The sequence below is a fragment of the Homalodisca vitripennis genome, chromosome 3 (genome assembly GCF_021130785.1).
Source record: "Homalodisca vitripennis isolate AUS2020 chromosome 3, UT_GWSS_2.1, whole genome shotgun sequence".
In the NCBI taxonomy this organism is placed as follows: domain Eukaryota; kingdom Metazoa; phylum Arthropoda; class Insecta; order Hemiptera; family Cicadellidae; genus Homalodisca; species Homalodisca vitripennis.
Window position 1 is genome coordinate 184,807,223 of NC_060209.1, and position 20,359 is coordinate 184,827,581.

At 36.4% G+C, this 20,359-nt stretch overlaps 1 protein-coding gene across 1 annotated transcript in view; it reads right to left on the reverse strand.

Moving 5' to 3' along the window:
* Positions 1–20,359, reverse strand: part of LOC124357852 (transcription factor SOX-13-like) — a 331,085-nt gene that overhangs the window by 206,990 nt on the left and 103,736 nt on the right. Inside the window, exon 3 of the mRNA XM_046809927.1 lies at positions 2,669–2,702. The gene's annotated coding sequence lies outside the window, so the exon portion shown is untranslated. The remainder of the gene's footprint in view (positions 1–2,668; positions 2,703–20,359) is intronic.

Here is a 20,359-nt window from a genome sequence, read left to right on the forward strand (position 1 = left end):
TCACCTTCTTAATACCAGCCGAATTAAAAGAAAAAACTGCACAGGCTATTCATATTTAATCTACACTACAGATTCTTAAAGCTGCTTTTAAACAATTACAATTTTATTTGTTCGTTTTTCCCGAAGAGTAATTTACTACCGAAGTCCAATTTCTCCCTCGGCTGCGACTGGAAGGCACGCTGGGCTGACAATTAAATCGAACTGCGAGGCCGCTCGGCGAGATATCGGATGTCGCCGATAGATCACGCTGGGGCCGCTTGTGAGTCAATTATTTAAAAATTGGCGCCCCCCAGAGATGCCGCCCTTATGATTTGCGATGGCGCAACCCGACTCCCAGCGCCACGCCGCGTCAGTTCGCGGGCATTTCAGCTTTATGGCGGGAAAAGTTGATCCCAGGAGAAAGTTGAGCAATTGTTGGTAAACGTCCAGCGGCCTCTCACCGCCAGACGCATCTCATTACAGAGCGTGGGCCTCTCAGTCCACCAGCACGGACTTCACAGTCCTACACTGACAGTCCTTGTGATAAGAGTGATAGTCCTATCCGTAATTATTTCACTAGTACCGCCAATATAAAACTTTAGAAACTCGTACTTAAAATTTAAAATTGATATGGAAGCAAATTTTTACTTCGGATGTTTTACTGAAGATATTTGTTTCCTTTGTAAATTTCGTTTACAATCTAAACAATTCAAAGGGAAGGGTTCTTTCTACCTCTTACGTCTGTAACGATCTATTAATTGAATTTTGATCTTCAAATAAAATTAGTATATTGGAACTATCCCCGTGAGAGAAGTGGTTTTTACGAAAGTTCTCGTCATTATTTGTACATATAAACGTGCTTATTTGTACATAAGTATTCTTTAAACGAGCGAACTTTTAATTCTGACCACATTTCTTCTATAGTTTGGTCTAGTGATACGTTTGTATTTAAATTTTAGACTAGAATAATTGGGTTATCAAGAATGAATACTGTTGTTCTAAAATTACCGGTCTTTAAGTTAAACAAAACATTTCATTTGTACTAAAAGAATGGAATATAATCAACTCAAAAGTTTGTAATACTAAAAAATTTAAGGTGTACGAAATGAGTTTTGTAACTAGCTAAATTTAAAAACGAATACGCTATGTTTTTAATTTCTTTTCTTGATTTGAATCTCTAGTCAGGAAATTATAATTACTCCATCCTAGAATTAAATGGACTGTTAGCGTGAATAAAGCCGTTCCTAAACGGAGATTCGAACCCGGGGTTCCAGGATAATAGGCGAGACGCTAACTAAAGAGGTACCAAGGTTGGCGTCTATAATATAAGTTAAAGATCTTGAGTCTTAGAGATATGTACATGTTGGTGCTTTACATTGTCAGGTTTGGAACAAAAGAAGTAATTTATAAACTACGAAATGACACTAAGTAGGATGAGTTTGTAATGCCGATCGCCAATAGTGTAGAGCGGAACGTCGCGTCGGTTCTGCCGCTGACGGCAGATCTTCTCTCGGCACAACAAAGTATGGAAAGTAATTTTCGTTCAATTTCCGATCGCGTCCTTTTTATATTTGCCACGTGTGACGATGTAGAACTTCATTTAGTTTTTTGTTGCGAAAAGTCGTTACGCCAACTTCCGTCATTCTTTCAGACTCCCGGGCTGCCGGGAAGGGTGGGGGAGGAGACTTGTTATTACTTCTTTGTGACGATTTACCCCCCTCCTCATCACAACCTACCCAACCTTGTCACCTCCCCTCCCTCATTGTGTGATTAATGATTGCTCTAAGGCTTATCTTGTAATCACTTTACAGATTGCACGGGTTTCTCCACTTAAACAACGATTTGGGGAAGGCATGCATCGTTTCTCATCTTTAAAGACTTTTTGTATTTGCATACGTTTTGGCACACACTTACGAATTTAAGCGGGCACGTGTATAAATTTAACTTTATAATTTTTCAAACATTGAATTTGAATATTCAAATTAAAACATACAAACAATGTGATGATTATTTTTATATTCATTCCAAACAAATATAAATTTAAAAATACAATATACATACAAATGTTCACTGTTTACAAATCAAACACGTAGTTGAATCCCTCATTTATTTACATCAATTCAAGAAATTAAATACATTTTCGTAAATTAATATAACTTATCTTGAAATGAGTTTTGGAGACCTAATCGAAGAGTAGTTTATATTTAGCTTTTATTAATTTTTTACCGTACTTAAAATCGTGACACTATACATAGTTTCAACATTTAGAAATTCAAACCAATATCTTGGATATTCGGTATTCAACACAGTGATTAAAGCAATGTATCGTACATCTTAAAGCTTTGCCAGATTTTATTTAAGGTACAGGTTTAAACTTAACCAATAAAAGATAATTTAATAAGCTAAATAAGATTTCACAATTACCTTACTGCAATGAAACTATATCGATTTACCGTATGCGAAGGTACAAATTGATGAAGGAAGAAAAACAAACCAAATGAAAACGAGTCAATTTAAAAAACTACTCCGTTTTATCAGCTGCCAAACAGTTTGTTTTTGCTAACTTATTTGCCTTAATTTTCCGAGAAGTGGCAAAATTTAAGTAATTTGTACACCTTTAATTCGTTTTTTCATTGTGGAAATTTAAAAACTACAAATGATTGAACAAGAAAAAAGAATACAATCTTACCTATACATGGTGTGCGAAGGTTGCATGGATGAACCTGAAACAAGAAAAAAGACGGTAAGATTACAACACCTTTTCGGAAAATAAACCACTAGTAAAGACCAAGTACAATGACTATGAGTGCATGTCCTACAAGAAGTGACGTACAACAAGATGATGGGAGAGGACAAGATAGGTTCCCGAACACTGTTTGACTTCGAGGGCTGGGGTATCAGGAACAGATAGCAAGAACAAACAGATGATACTAGGGCAGGGCGGGACTGCTCCAACGCCGCTCACATTGTCAGGACCTATAATACTCAATTGGATGATGTCAGTTCAATTAGAAATTTCCATGCCAGGTTCATTTTTAGAATCTCTTAAAGTACCTCCAAAAATCTTTGTTACGGATTCGTTTGACTCATTTAAACTTTCAAAAACTTCAGTAGTTCCAAAACAACTTGTGGTATTTTCCAAGGGCAGTTCCCAACCGTTCTAGTAGAATCTGGTCGAAACATGGATACATCTCTGAACCTAAAGAGCACTTCAGACACAGGACTGCAAGAAAATAAAGTCTATCTAAAAGACCAACGAACAGTATTTTACAACCGGAAAGCTTATGTGACTCCCAAACGTCTTTGATTATTTGAAAAAGGTCAAAATGATAAAGATGCTAATGTTCAATTATTGGACTGAGTGGAAAAACGTCCATTCCATGGGTGGCTCGCACGCTCAAACTTTGCATGAACAAAAACGAGCTAATTCCTCTAAGTTATGACCATAAATGAGAAAGTGGGTTTCTATCCTTACCTGTTTTGATATTGTAGACACCAGTGAGGGATTTTCGAAATAGGATTGAGCCTATATCCTAACCAGGGACGCTAAAAAATGCTATCTAAAATTTGAGTACAGTTGGTTAAATAGTTTTGCAACAAACAACAAACTCACTTTTGAATTTATAAAATATATATATATAAGATAAATTGTAAGGGGTTAATCGCTTTAAGGGTATACGAATGTAAGACACAAAACACTTGCAATCCTCGAAAGATTTACACAAAATACCAAAAGTTGCTACCAGCAACATCCCTCCAACAGGAGACTTGAGACGAAAAATGGAAAAGCCAACAACATACGTTGGTGCCTGGCAACCGCAACAATCAGTTTAGAAAAAATATTTCTAGTGAATAACGTATTATTATGACACAATGTTTAATGGCTGTTGTAAAACCCATAATATTCTTGTTATATTAGCTCTTTGAGTGCCATGCCTTCCCAAGCCGATTTAAACCGTAAAATTGGATCCTTGTTCTTTCGACTACTGGTTCATGAACTGAGCATTTCTTGCGTAGTTCGGTAGAACATCAATCGCATTGAGCGATCTATTCTCGAGGAATATACATGTTACACTTTAGAATCGTGAGTAACATCCAAGGCGAGCCCAAAAACATTAGCCAACATTAGTTTTGTTCGTCGGGGTTCATGATTTATAACTGTCGTAACAAGTTTATTTTCTTAATTGTTCGGCTTAGGCGGCCGGTGCCATAACTACCGTCAAGGTGTTCCAGTCCAAACCGTGTCCAGCAGCTGGGAACAAGATTCAGATCTTGAAACATTTTGGCATAGTTCTGGAGAGCGATCTTCAGTCACTAAGTGCAGTTTTGGTTCATCATCTATTGACTGCAGAGGAATATACATGTTACACTTTAGCATCGTGAGAAAAATACAGTTGCTGTATGAGTTGAGTGCAGTTTTGGTCCATCATCTATTGACTACAAAGGAATATACATGTTACACTTTAGCATCGTGAGAAATATACAGTTGCAGTATGAGTAAAGTGCAGTTTTGGTCCATCATCTATTAACTACAGAGGAATATACATGTTACACTTTAGCAACGTGAGAAAAATACTGTTGCAGTATGAATAAAGTGCAGTTTTGGTCCATCATCTATTGACTGCAGAGGAATATACATGTTACACTTAAGCATTGTGAGAAAAATACAGTTCCAGTATGGGTAAAGTGCACTTTTGGTCCATCATCTATTGACTGCAGAGGAATATACATGTCTTTAGCATCGTGAGAAAAATACAGTTGCAGTATGATTAAAGTGCAGTTTTAGTCCATCATATCAACCTCTAGGTGGTTCTCTAGAAGAAAATGCTTGGAATGTGTAGGCAATTTTACAACACGGTTTGAATTGTAAAACCTTGATAGTAAATTTGTCCTCTTGTGTAACTGAGAAAATTGAGTCCTCTTACCATGAAGATAAGGTGGGATCTATTTTGGATAACATTGTTAGACTGGTATCGTAAAATCCTTAGTCTACGAATTGGGATACGAAATAGGAAACCTCGATAGTACAATTTTTTTGTGTAATTGAGAAAAGTTCTCTTATCGTGGAGATACAGTGAAATCGATTTTAAAATGACTTCTTTAAATAAAACCTACTGATTAAAAATAACATTATTAGATTGTTATCGTAACATGTTTAGTCTACGAATTGAGGTTTGAAATGAAAACCCCTGATAATAAAATTTATCTTCTTGTGTAACTGAGAAAATTGAATCCTTTTTCCATGGAGATTTAGTGAGATCTTTGAAACTTGTATACATATAATTTAGTTAAGGTTAATTTAAAATTCCGATTTAAGTTGGTGATAATTGCTATAAATAATTTTACTTCCTTTATTTCCATATATGCCCTTACATCGAAGTGTTTAACATTAGTTACTTCTAATTTATTAAAATGTTTAAATGCTCTGTGTGCCGAATATTCTAAAACTAAATTACATACTATTTATTTCCGAATGAATTTAAGATATTTTTTGACTAATGTCTAATATTCCAGTCTAAAATGAACCTAAATGACACATTTTCAGTTAAATTCCATCATTTTCCGGAGGATGATTACAGGATACTCCGTTTACGAAGAGAAGGAGATATCAAACGCTTGAACGAACAGTCCTCCTTCAATTGAACCTCCACCCTCCGAAGGAGGTTCCATAATCCGCCCATGTTGGATGAGTGACAGCACGTTATCGTGTAGAGCTACTGTAGACGATCCCGTTGTGGGAAGATTTCGAGATGTGCCATAATTTATCTTTGTCAATATTTGCTGCGGGATAAGCGTGTTGTGAGAGGAGCTGATACGGCCACAATACCTGAGAGCGGGAATTCTTCGAAGTGACTGATAGGGCAGGATTGTGCAAGCGCGGAGATAGGGCACTACTAGATGCAACCAAGACACTTGCAATACTAGCGTTACTGAGTATGATAATGTCCACTAAACTAAATTTTGTTGCATCATATATCTAGAATGATTAAATGAATTACGCACAGAGCTTTTCGTGACACCTATTGCTACCACAAATATTTTATTTTGTGAGATTTATGTCAACTAACATGAAACGTAACTGATAGGGCAGGATTGTGCAAGCGCGGAGATAGCGCACTACTCGATGCAACCAAGACACTTGCAATACTAGCGTTACTGAGTATGATAATGTCCACTAAACTAAATTTTGTTGCATCATATATCTAGAATGATTAACTGAACTACGCACAGAGCTTTTCGTGACACCTATTGCTATCACAAATATTTTATTTTGTGAGATTTATGTCAACTAACATGAAACGTAACTGATAGGGCAGGATTGTGCAAGCGCGGAGATAGGGCACTACTAGATGCAACCAAGACACTTGCAATACTAGCGTTACTGAGTATGATAATGTCCACTAAACTAAATTTTGTTGCATCATATATCTAGAATGATTAACTGAATTACCCACAGAGCTTTTCGTGACACCTATTGCTACCACAAATATTTTATTTTGTGAGATTTATGTCAAGTAACATGAAACAAACGTTTTATAAAATTGTAATTTTTTGAATTTTCAACATTCATATAGTTTTGAAATTTACAGGCGTGAATTAAAATACAACCACTATTTATATCCAGTCGAAAATTAACAGCGTAAAATGTTTCTGTTTATGCAAATAAAATTCATTAATGCATTTACAAACATTTATTTTATCCAAAGATACATTGAATGAGTTGAAATGTATGAGATAACTTTGTAGTGGTAAACATTTAAAATATAAATACTCAGCATATTACCGTAAGTGATGAACGCTTTGATATTTTAGCTCGTAATATATTAGTAATTGTCTAAAATTGCGGGGTAAAATGGGAAACCTTAAGGTTGTTATTAATAAAAAAATCTTTATTAATATTTATATTTATGTACCACATAGTTATTCGACTTTTGTTTTAATGGAATGACAAACTTGACTTAATACTATTACTTAACAAAGAGAAAACTGTGATTTTTCTGGTAATAAGTGATCCAATATTTTGAGAAAATATATTTCATATAATATCTGAGAAGTTGAAAAATTACATTTTATATTTAGGGAATAATTGATATTCCTACAACAATTCATGTATCACAAGGAAATATTACTCCAAATATTGAACCATTAAAACCTTTAAACCACACAACGCATTTAATAAAATATTTTCGTGCAACATTTATTCTTTTTGAATCTTAAAACGTGAAAATATCTAAAGCTAATGAAAACTGTATGCTATCGAATTTTTGTTTTTAATGTTTTGCAAAAGTAATGGGTAAATATTTTATCTGTGAACCTTCTAATTCTTGGAAGGCAGAATTCCATGAGCTAGCGCCATACTGACCTACTTCTGGCTGCTAGGGTGGCTGGCTCACCCCTACTTCACTTCCCCTGGCTTACAGTCTTAGTATTGTCACCTTACTATTCGATTCCTCTATATAGGTCTTCTGAGGAATTGACTTTGTTGGGAATACAATTAAATTATGATAACTTAATGATACATTCCTTTGTTTAAAGTTTGTTATTGACGATAGAAGGTATGAAAGGATAACAGAATTTTGGACATTTGCCATAACAGAACGTTTTGAGGATTGGAATCTATTCTCTTCTTCATGTAGGGGAAGTATTAATACATACAAAAATAACGAACAAAAAGAAGTAAAGAAGGGAAAGAAAAGGGTTCAAACATACCTAAAAGCTGCTTGGGATACGTATCCCACTGTAGCCTGTGCTAGTGTGATGTGGGATTGTGATCCTCATATTTGTGCTCGGGACTTGCATCCTGATAAGGACATGAGCATCTTTACAGTCAATGGATTGGCACATTCTATTTATCGACATTTTAATTTTTAAATGCAATATTTGTTAAAACGTGTAAATGTCTTAATAAATAAATTACTTACAAGAAAATCATTTCACGAAGCCACGCATATAGCCTAAGTAAATATACATATTTATATGTTTTATCTTGGGTGTATTCACAAAATTTACTAAATTCTTACTTATTATTATTTCTTTTTTATTTACATAACTTGTCCTTTAAATACCCTGGAATAACAAAATAACCCAACCAAATTCATATCACAAAACCGATACTCTAGCATTGAAACCCGTGTATAATGACACGAATTGAACGAACCTCAAAAAACACAAAGCCCTGTTGTTGCTGTTGCTGTCAGATATGATACAACGTGAGTGGAAGTGGTGTATGTGTATGACCTACATACTGCCTGGGGGTGGTCGAGCAGCAGTCGGTGTACAATGTCGATGGGCGGTCTTTGTCCACAGCGCAAACAACGCTTTGTGAAGCTCATCACCCCCACAATGCACCTCTTGTTTGTCAAACCACTCACCCGACCCTTCTCTTTTTATAAAACACTCTTCTCTTTCGAAATATGCGAACTCACGACACAGATCGGCTATGATAAATAGTGGAGCACAGTGAATATAATACCGAACAAACCTGGTGCACTCCGCCTCTGCTCACCCTCTTTTGTGCTCCCACCGCACAATCCTGTTGTTTTCTTTTTGTATCGCCACTTTAGGTGGAAATCCAAGGCACAATTTTCACACGGCACTGAATTAGAGATGACCAAGTGTGCAAGATGTAGCTCTATATGTACTTATATCCCAATTTATTGGCCCTTTTGGACAAGAACGTAGCCAGAAAAACGTTGGGGGTGGGGGGGGTTCAGACAACTTATATCTTCTCGTAGTGGATAGAGAGTAAGGCACCCTTTTGTTTATTAAAAAGTTCTTGACCCATTTCTTGTTGAGAACGATCTTTCTGCAGTAAATGTTGGTAATACTGAATTATTTAAATAATAATAATCGTTTACTAAAAAAGTAATTTAAAAACTTGAAAATTTGGGAGTTTCGGAATCCTTGGACCCCCTCGCTGGATACGTCCTTGCTTTTGTAGGACTGTTAGAGGAACTTGATGTAGTAAATCCTAAAATTTAGTTTTATCATGGAAAAAGCTTTAATTTATATATTGTTGTCACATAAATCTTTCGCCAATGGCCAGAACACACTTTAAGCAGTGGTCATTTGATATAAAATAATAGAAGCTTTTAAGGAACAGGTTTTCCATTATTAAAACTATTCTCCAAAATTCCTGTCCTCTTTGGTTCGATATCTTCGTGGGAATTATTACATCATGGCTGTTACCTGAAAGGCTAAACAAACAAAGAACAGGTTGTTGTTAGGATGACGATGCTCAATATAATACTATACACGCTCTCGCCAAATAAAATTATGTCAACGAAACCAGCTAGGAATCCTCATACAACTGCCAGCGAAATCACGTATTTCGCTGTTCACTGATTTATATTTGAACTTATCCTCCCTATAAACTTAGATAAAGCATCTCCATTTGAAAACCTACTCCCCTGGTCATACAGATTACAATATCATCATCGAAAATCTATCCTCCTGATCAACTTAGAAAAATATCTTCTTTGTAAACTATCTCCGTTAAAACTTTATTCACTTGGTAAACTTTCATAAAGTATAGACGTTAAAATCTATTATCTTGATCAACTTAGATAATGAATTTAACCTATTCTCCTGGTCAACTTAGACAACATACCTCTATTTTTCTGTTTATCTTAGATAAATTATCTCCGTTGAAGATCTATCCTCCTGATCACCTTTGATAACGTATCTCCGTTGAAAACAACTATTCTCCTGGTCAACTTAGATAACGAATCTTCGTTAAAAATCTATCCTCCTGAGCAATTTAGATAACGCATCTTCATTGAGAACCTATTATCCTGGTCAAGTTAGGGAACTTATATACATTGAACACGTAGGCAACTTTTCAACGGACGACGTAATCCACAAGACCCAATGCAAGTTGCAGGGGTTGTACACAACTATAAAACTCACCCTGTCGTAATTTTACATACTGGGGAGTTAAACATCTTTATTAATTTAACTTCATTGTCAACATAACAAACGTAACCCACCAACAATCTAAGCCCTTGGATAAAATAAAATCTGTTAAACCTGAATAGTTTAACTCTCTGGTTAACTTAAATCCCTGCATTTGAGGTACTTTCCCACTGGTTATCTTAATTCCGTAGGGATGACATTTTAGACAAATAGGGTGCGACTAACACCCCTTTGGAGAATGGAAGTGGTAGCGAAGATCAAACAGTGTCTTTTCACACATTATCGTAAATTATGTCATTGTTTTCATTGTGGAATCTTTCTTCCGATCAAATTGACTTCAGGATAAAATTATATTAATTCTAATCCCACCATTACTGATGAATCGAAAGAATCTATAATTGTGATGCTGATGCGTATGTCACTAGTAAACCACAAGCTACGCCGTATACCATTTCATAATTGTGATGTTGCATTAATTTATGCCACTTTTTATATCACAATCATTTGCGCAAATACCTTCTTATTGCAGTTTGGGCTGACGCTAAGAGGCCATTACTTTCCGTTACTGAACATACCAAGTCACGATAAACCCCGCAGTTTACGCGACTGAGAACCCTGCCTCCGAGACCTCACCTTGATTCCTGACTCACTACAAAAATGCTAAGTAAAACATAAAACGGCGACTAAAATGTCAGCGAAGGAAGGGGCCCTGCAGCGAAACAATTATTATTCTTTTCCCGATTACAAAATTGCTCGGCTGTCGTTGACAGTCTGCGTCTTTGTCTTAGTAATTTCTTTTCACCCCCACCCCCCCCCCCACCAACGCCACCTATCACCACCCCGTGTACACAAGCAAGTGATTCTGACAACAGTCCATTAAGAAAACTGTTACCCTTTTATAAGGAACAAAGGTACAACATTGAAAGCAGTGTTTCTTTTTTACATTATTATGGAAAGGCTTCTGAGGCTGGCAACTTAGTTGAAGTTTGTTTTAAAAATTGTTGTGCTAAGTTAAGTAGCACATCAATATATCCTCGTACAGTATTTTAATTGGCTAACAATATATATTTCCCAAACTGATTATTTTCTCTGTAATTGTTATATCAGTTCACCCATTCCAGCCAAACGCAGTCGTTAAACTTCAATTCAGAATATTGTTCCAGACAATGAAAGGTAGTAAAATATTATCTCTAGTGCTTTAGAGACAACTCGAGGTAGATAAATTAACTAAATTTTGTAGTCAGTGAATACTGTGCTATGGAGCAGAGTATTCAATTTTTGGGAAAATGTTTAAAATTATTATTACCTAGATTACAAAAATAATATATTTTTACCAGGAAAGTGTTATTGAATTTTTGTAATTATAGTAATTTTCACATAATTTTCGATCAATTTATACTTTAAAAATATTTAACAGATAATTTATATTGTTTAATTTCTTTAAATATTAAACCTATGAATCTCGTTACACTATATACTATTGAATTTCATAATAGGCGGCACGAAATAGGTAATCATTGTTCACTGTCAGGAGGTAGAATATAATTTCAAATAAAAAGGCTTCAATATTTTTAATATGAAGATGTTGACCTTTATATTTAAAAACTGTTTGTATAGATTACTGTATATCAATAAAACTGGAATATTATCGAATGAACTTAAATTCTTTTTTAGTATGGTTGTCTTTGGAATAATTTTTATACCCATACCCTAAAAATGCCTTACCAACCTTTTTAATTATATTTTATTAATACATTGAAATGCATAGTACACATAAAACCCCAAATTATTGAAATGTTGGATATTTTAACTAAGTTTTTGTAATGCCTGTTTATTGAATGAAATAAAATTTTTGTTTAATGAATTCCTTTGAAGCGGATTAAATGGATAGTACACGATTGGTCTGCAACGTTAATTATATAATCCAAAACATAAATGTGTATTCAAATTCCATTTCAATGACTGTAAAACATTTGTATATTAAGGGAATCACACTCTGACAGAATTTTTTATCACAATAGATTATAAAATATTATGTTTATATTTTTCATTAATAGTTCTTTTACTTACAATCATTAGTGATAGTTAAATCATAATTAATAAATAGAACACAAATTTTTAGAATTTGGTTATTATAATTAAAAACTACATAATGTAGATATCGTTTAACAGTTCCATTAGAGTAAACGGTTCGTAATTGGAACAAAACGCCGCAAGCGCGACAATAATGACGTGGCTAACGCGGTAAGTGGTGGAATGAAAAAAATTGAACAGGAAATATGTAATCGGAAATGCGAATCTGAGAAAGGGTCGGGGAATGCGCCGCCCCGGAGAAATTAGCCGGTGGCGCGGACGTGCAGGAATGGGGTTGTCGGGGTGTCAACTGTCATTGTGACAACTCGCTATTGTCGCTCGGGACCCCGTCTTTGATGTCCTCACCCCGCCTAACCTTGTAGCGCCGCAGTGAGATGTTGGGTATGATCTGAATACAATCTCGGGCCTCAGGGACTGTCTGGGGGTACATGTAAGAGTGTATGACGAGTTCTGTGTGCAACATTGCCGGGGTGTCAACTGTCATTGTGACAACTCGCTATTGTCGCTCGGGACCCCGTCTTTGATGTCCTCACCCCGCCTAACCTTGTAGCGCCGCAGTGAGATGTTGGGTATGATCTGAATACAATCTCGGAGGGACTGTCTTGGGTGTACATGTAAGAGTGTATGACGAGTTCTGTGTGCAACATTGCCGGGGTGTCAACTGTCATTGTGACAACTCGCTATTGTCGCTCGGGACCCCGTCTTTGATGTCCTCACCCCGCCTAACCTTGTAGCGCCGCAGTGAGATGTTGGGTATGATCTGAATACAATCTCGGGCCTCAGGGACTGTCTTGGGTGTACATGTAAGAGTGTATGACGAGTTCTGTGTGCAACATTGCCGGGGTGTCAACTGTCATTGTGACAACTCGCTATTGTCGCTCGGGACCCCGTCTTTGATGTCCTCACCCCGCCTAACCTTGTAGCGCCGCAGTGAGATGTTGGGTATGATCTGAATACAATCTCGGGCCTCAGGGACTGTCTTGGGTGTACATGTAAGAGTGTATGACGAGTTCTGTGTGCAACATTGCCGGGGTGTCAACTGTCATTGTGACAACTCGCTATTGTCGCTCGGGACCCCGTCTTTGATGTCCTCACCCCGCCTAACCTTGTAGCGCCGCAGTGAGATGTTGGGTATGATCTGAATACAATCTCGGGCCTCAGGGACTGTCTTGGGTGTACATGTAAGAGTGTATGACGAGTTCTGTGTGCAACATTGCCGGGGTGTCAACTGTCATTGTGACAACTCGCTATTGTCGCTCGGGACCCCGTCTTTGATGTCCTCACCCCGCCTAACCTTGTAGCGCCGCAGTGAGATGTTGGGTATGATCTGAATACAATCTCGGGCCTCAGGGACTGTCTTGGGTGTACATGTAAGAGTGTATGACGAGTTCTGTGTGCAACATTGCCGGGGTGTCAACTGTCATTGTGACAACTCGCTATTGTCGCTCGGGACCCCGTCTTTGATGTCCTCACCCCGCCTAACCTTGTAGCGCCGCGGCGAGATGCTGGGTATGATCTGAATACAATATCAGGCCTCAGGGACTGTCTTTGGGGTACAAGTCTTTTTGGGAGTATCTTACCTTATCTGGATATATCAGTAAAAAATATGCCGCTTTGGTTGCCAATTTTGAAAAATGAACTAACAAGGAGTCTAAAATATAAAAAAGATTGGATAGTTGTAATAAACCAATGCATAGTCACGTTATGCTTTTGAGAAGTTCATCTAGAATGAAAAAATGAACCAATACTGGAAGAGAGCAATTCCCAGTTTCCTTTCTTTCCTGTTGCCATCTTGTTTTAATAATTAGTGTTTTATTCAGTGCACGTTTTAGAGATAGTGTGCATGGAGATGACCACATAACAAGGGTGTTATGATTCCTGCCTTATCAAAACGTTCTCGAAACGTAGTATTACTGATTTTTTTTAAATATTGAGCAATGGCATATGTTCAGAAAAGTTCAGTTTCCTACACAATATATACCAGCTGTAACAAAAATCTCATCTTATCTTCACATAATTCTTAGTATTTCTTGGGCCTAATTACAAGATTTCTCAAAATTCCAAACTTAAATTACTATAATTCATCGTAGAGTGAATTAAATACTTTGCTTCATCATTTCTCTCTTTAGACAAAATATCCGAAAGGATGATGGCTCTAAAATCAAATAGTAAAAGTAAAATAATATAATGTCTTTTAACAGGAGAAGTTAGAGCTAAGAAGCCATCCCTAACACTTAACCTTGGAATCAACGCCTTAAAGGTGACTTCCGAACCACCACCAATGGCCGGGCTGGCGGACTGCTTGCAAGGTCAGGATCGCTCAGCGGTCACCCATCCAAGCAGCAGCTACGCTCTTGGTTATCTCGTGATTTGGTTATCTACCGATAACCACCTTACCCGCTACACTAGGCCATTGGCACTGTGCATAACAGTCCAACCTATTGATGGTAAAAACCTCAATCGCGTTAAAAAATTCAACTTACAGTTTGTAAACATAAAATATTATCGCACTCTGAATTCGACCACAGCGCGGCCTGAAATCTTACTACAGGTGGGATGTAGGCCACTCTCCAGCTACAATGGCTCGTCCGCTATTTTCGGCGGGAACAGGAACTTGTAAAGCTGTCAACAGGCGGCAAAAATGTCACCAGCCTTTAAATGTTTTATTGGTAAATCCGCGACGATTTCAAGTAAACGCCTTCTCCCAGCCGGTTTCGAGTTGTAACCCTGTCAGGGGAGACCCCCTCTCTGCTCACACTCACATTTGTATACCTTGGCCCACCTCCAGTGGCAATGTTTTCCTGTAAATAATTACAGTAATATTTTTCTGTTGTTTTATTTTGAAAACGTCACAAATTATCCTCTTAAATTGATGTTAATTTAAAATCAAGATCGGATTTTTATTACTGCAGCTTCGATTGTGTTTTACTTTACCATTCTTTCTTTTTTTGCCATTAGATTCAATTGAAATAAGGTAACAGATCTTTGGTGAAATTAAAAACTCCAGAACTTTAGCTTTGTGCTTACTGAATCAATGTGATCAGTAAACCTTCATCTTTGTCAAATTTAATTCCAAATATTTTCGTAAGTAATTATTGTATTATCAATACTCATTTTAATATCAAAAGTGCTGTACCATTTACCTGTCTTTTAAATTTATTTTCATAAATGTAAAATTAATATATACCACAGAATTTAGACTTATTTTTATAACCATATGGGGCTCACTGCTTGTAATTTTTCCAATTAAATAAAGGCAATAAATAGACCTTTAATGTATTTATTACGTTGTACAGCTAACATCTCGTCCTTGCTTTGGAAAATCTCCTTGAGATGTAAAACCCTATACTCCTGATCCGAAATAGTATAAAGTTTCTTTATTGAACACACATTCCTGAACGTGCATTATTCCGTAATACCATGTTCCCGAGCCATACAATTGAGAAATTGAAGTAATAAATCACACGATTTCTGAAGAATAAACGTTGTAAATATACCAAACCTGTAATCTACTGCTGCCAATGCACCTGCCTGCTGGCTACTCCCACGCTAATTGCTGCAAGGCCACTGCAGCAGTGCAGAATTAGCATACAACACCTTGCTAATACACAGGAGGCTTCCATTTACCACAACACTCTTCTATGTCCAATTATTTAAAAAAACATGCATTTATATTGTAAATGTTTATATTAAATGTAGGGTTATCAGTACAGTTATCCAATGTTGTGCAGCACCATCAGATTTCAAATTAAGGATGACTGTGATCAAGAATGAGTACACAGAGAAACAAGGATTTGAATGACTAACAGAAACAATGGGACCTTTGAATGTCCAGATTGATCTGAAAGCTGCAATAATACGTGAAGGGAATCATTTACTTAATCCAATTCTTCAGCGACTTTGCATTTTATAGCATGGCTATGCTGGATGTGGGGGTAAGAAAAGCTCGGAATACCTGTCTGAGGTTGATGAGCCCATGGCTCCTTCTTCTGCTGCAGAAGAGAGCAAGAACAGTGCTGGAAATAGCCATGAACTTGAATGGAAGATTGCTTCCGACAGGAAATTTGTAACAGTGTTATCCTCATACAGATATGGTGTTGATAACTGAGAAACAGAAGAAAAGAAGACATTTCTAATGTCCAGGGTAACCTGTACGCAATTTCTTGGAGTATTTCGGAAATTGGCCTTGGTTGGGAATTATTTCTGATGGAGTTTCTTTTCGTCGGTTGTACCTTTTTCTGTCGATACAACACCTAAGGTCTAATGGAGAGTTTTACTCCAGTGACAAGAGAATCGAACGAATCTACATTTAACTGTGGGTTCCGACCATAAAGTTGTTTGTTGTGATAAACTATAACTGTGCTAATTAGGATGGATACAGATTTCGGACATTTACCATCGTTATAGGTTATGAAAGGTATAACACAACGTTTCCAGGATTGGAATCTATCCTCTTCATCAGGTGGGGGAGGTATTGATACATACAAAAATAAAGAACGAAAAGAAAGGAAAGAAAAAGGTTCAAACATACCCAAAAGCTGCTTGGAGTCCAGTCCAGGCACTGTCACTGCACAGGATGCAAGTCCTGAGCGCAAATCACAAGAACGAGGATCACCAAGTCTACTGAACTCCAAGCTTTTGGATATGTTTGAACCCCTTTCTTCCCCTTCTTTACTTGTTTCTGTTCTTTATTTTTGTATGTATTAATAAATTCCCCACCTGACGAAGAGGATAGATTCCAATCCCCGAAACGCTGTGTTATACCTTTCATAATCCATAACGATGGCAAATGTTCGAAAACCTGTTTTCCTTTCAAACCTTTCCTCGTCAATAACAAACTTGAAACAACAACAAAAATAAATTAGGATATAAATTCTTGTTTCCAGAATAACATAGTCAAACCTCAACTACTGATCCTTCTAAAAATATACTTTCTTGTGACTGCTTCATTGAGAACAAATGGCGGTCGAGATTATAATAAAAATGACTCTAGATGATTTCCAACCTTTATTTACTATGGTCTTATCTAAAGTGTGATGTTTACAAGGTTTTCAACTGACAAGTTGAAAACAGCCGAGAACTGCCCAGGGTAGCACCGATAAGCCAATATTGAAACAAGCCGGTCCTAAAAGTAGCGATATCCCAGAATTCGGCAGCCGGTCGTGATTGTTGTGCGGAGAAATCGGGCCGAATATCTGCAGCAACACGACCGGTCCTGGCCGCCAAGTCGCCCTAGAGGCCGCTGAAGTGTTGGGCCGGTGTGAAAATAACAGCGAGCTATATTTACTCTCCGCAACTGGCTGATAAGGTATGGGTCGTTTTAAAAGAATGATCCGATTTTGAATACATCTAGTCGATAGTTGAATTCAACCCAAACTTTCCACAAGGTGTCTTCTTTCACTGAAGCTACTGCAGGTGACATTCTGTTTTTAAACTCATCAATACCACGAGCCACGAGCTAAGGGAGGAACATAAATGTGTTCTTTGATGTATTCCCACAGGAAAAGCCACATGGTGTAATGTCAGGTGACCTAGGAGGCCAAGACTGTAAAGCCTCATCTTGTGATCCCTTGAGTTCTATCCAACGTTGAGGCAGGTTGCTGTTCCGCGCTAATAGAGACATCTAGTGAAACAATATTTCACTCAAACAATCGGTAGAATTTTTTGGAATCTATGAACGTTTATGTTGACATTTTAATCGCTGTATTTCTAGTAGACTTGCAAAAGGCTAATCAGATAATCATCAAGGTCTAGAGTTCACCATAACAAGATTTCGGCATCATAGATTTAACAAAGTTTGGTTCAATGTATGCTTTATCATAGAATGTTGAACAATGACCTTAAAATTTATTTAAGAGCCTATTGAAGAAAAGTGACCCCGAATTATTGACAATATTGCCTATATTATTGCCAGTGTTAAATCTTGGCGCCCTTATTTTTCGTCGTAGCGTTATGAGAAATGTCTTTTTTTAAGGTATAATAAAAACGCATCCATACGCTTGTTAGTTTTTCTTGCAAAATATACACTTATAAGAATTTAAGCAATGTTTCAAAATTTTAAAATGTTTGAGTTTTTTTCTAAATAAATAATAAAAATGGCGAAGAAAGTTTGTAATGTTGGATCTTTAGAATTAGACATCTCCCATGATTATAGGATTAAAACTTATATCGTAGATTTGTTTGAAGTTCAATATTCTTGTGGGGATCTTCCGGCTCCAAAATGCTGGTCCTAAAAGTTGAAGATAGTTTTATACGGTTACAAATTCCTTATTATAAGACGCGAATTTATAAATGGACGGTAAGTCCTAATACCACTGCGAAGGACAAGGACTAAAATAATAGCAAGTGTTGCAAGAGAATCCAGAAACAACTCGGAAAGTCTATTCTGGTCTCGTCTCAAAAATGCACGGTTAGGGGGCGTGAACTGACGTGTTCGGGGCGGGTATGTACATATAATTAGATGCAACGTCACAACCGACTTGTGTCACTTTTATATTCGACCGCCCAACGTTCTAGTGTTTTGGCCGATTAGACAGGTTAGGTGCGTCAGTCATTTCAATGTCGGCCAAGATGCTAATTTATTTGCACCCAGTGATTTATGAATTTAGAACTATACTCTAACTCACATACCTGGAGTATGTATTCAGTTATAGCTCTGAGTTAATCAAATATGAAATGTGTAAAGTTTAATAATTGTGACCTTACCTCAGATTCAAGACAGGGTTGATAAAGAATATTTAATCATTTATTGATTATACTAATTTTATTAGTGGCAACATCTACTGACTGAACACATTTCATTTATTTTAATTGCTTCACATACCCAGGAGTCAAATATGTATTGATATTTACCCTAACATCTCACCTTCACTTTATATTTCACCTTGGAATTACGCTGCAGCTCTGTAACTCAAAGGTCGTGGGTTCGATTCCCGCAAAAGTTAACAAACATTTGCGAACGAATTTCTACAGTCCTTCTTAAACATGCTTGGTAACTTTTAAACAGTTAAAAATATCATTGGAATTAAGGCACACAAGATAAAGACCTTGAACCAATAATAATAAAGAAGGGGATAGTGGCGTTTATGACAATTAAAATCAAATAGTGAAAAATATACATGCACCGAACTTAATAAAGTTGAAAAGTGAAATGAAGATAAACTAGTGAACACAACAGTACTGAAGTATTTGAAGCGAACATGTGTTTGTCTAATTTTCACTATTTTTATGTCTATTACCGGTAATGCAATTGACTCTTTGTTTTATTTTTTCAGTTTTTTCACAATAACATAACTTTTCTGAAGACAGAAACTATAGAAAACAATATTTTGCAGCCGTTTAATATTATAAAGGAAATAATATAGAAAAAATTGGAAAAATCAGACCAAAGATATCTAAAGATAAAAGTGAGATTATTTTACAGTATTTATATGAGTTGTGATTTCAGGCAATGAATGGATTTTTAATTATTTATATCTAAAATGGCGTTTTTGTAACGGAATGTAATTTTGAACAGTTTGATGTACACTATTTCCAAAACGTACACATAATAAAATTAGCACTACTTATACAAACGGAATTATAAAAACAGTATGGACTATCACACGTTTCTTCTTAACAAATAACCTTCAGAGTGTCACGAAGTTTGATACAAAACGTATTTGTTTCGATTGTTATAACGGAGGAAGAGGTTGGACTGGTTATTTCGAAACGTAGTTTCACTTTTGTTTGTTTCACTTAACGATGTAAAATGGCACATAAAATCCGTTTACGTTAACAAATAAAATGTCTAAATAGTTTCATTGGCAAAGGAACAAAATAGCAGGACATGCCTTACACATACTGCAGCAGCATCAATCGTCAGTCTGCGCTATTACTCGTTATGACAGAATATATAGGAAGTGCGGCTCGACAAAACGAGCGGTAAACGACGGTGAGTCAGCAGGGAGTCAGCACCCGCATCGTGACTCGAATGTCTCTTTGTTTCTATTAGGGTTTGGCCACAGAAGTTATATTGTAACGGAAACATATTATGTCCGCCCAATCTTCTGACCAATTTTCATGCGAAGGTTACATGTAATAAATAATGGTCTTTGAACTGTAATAGTTGCATGGTCTGCTGTAATTTGTAATACTTACTGCGTAATGTATTTCACACAATTTATTTACTTAAGCAAAAAATTAATTAAAACGTCCTTTTTGTTTTGGAAAATACGTAAACGTTTAGATACATTTAATTATAATATTATATATTTCATGTAATTTATGTGTACATAAAACGTTATAGAATGTATTACATATAACTTTATCTTGGAAAAGTTCGTAACAAAATTACCAAAAACAAAAAATAAACCATATGAATAAAAAATGT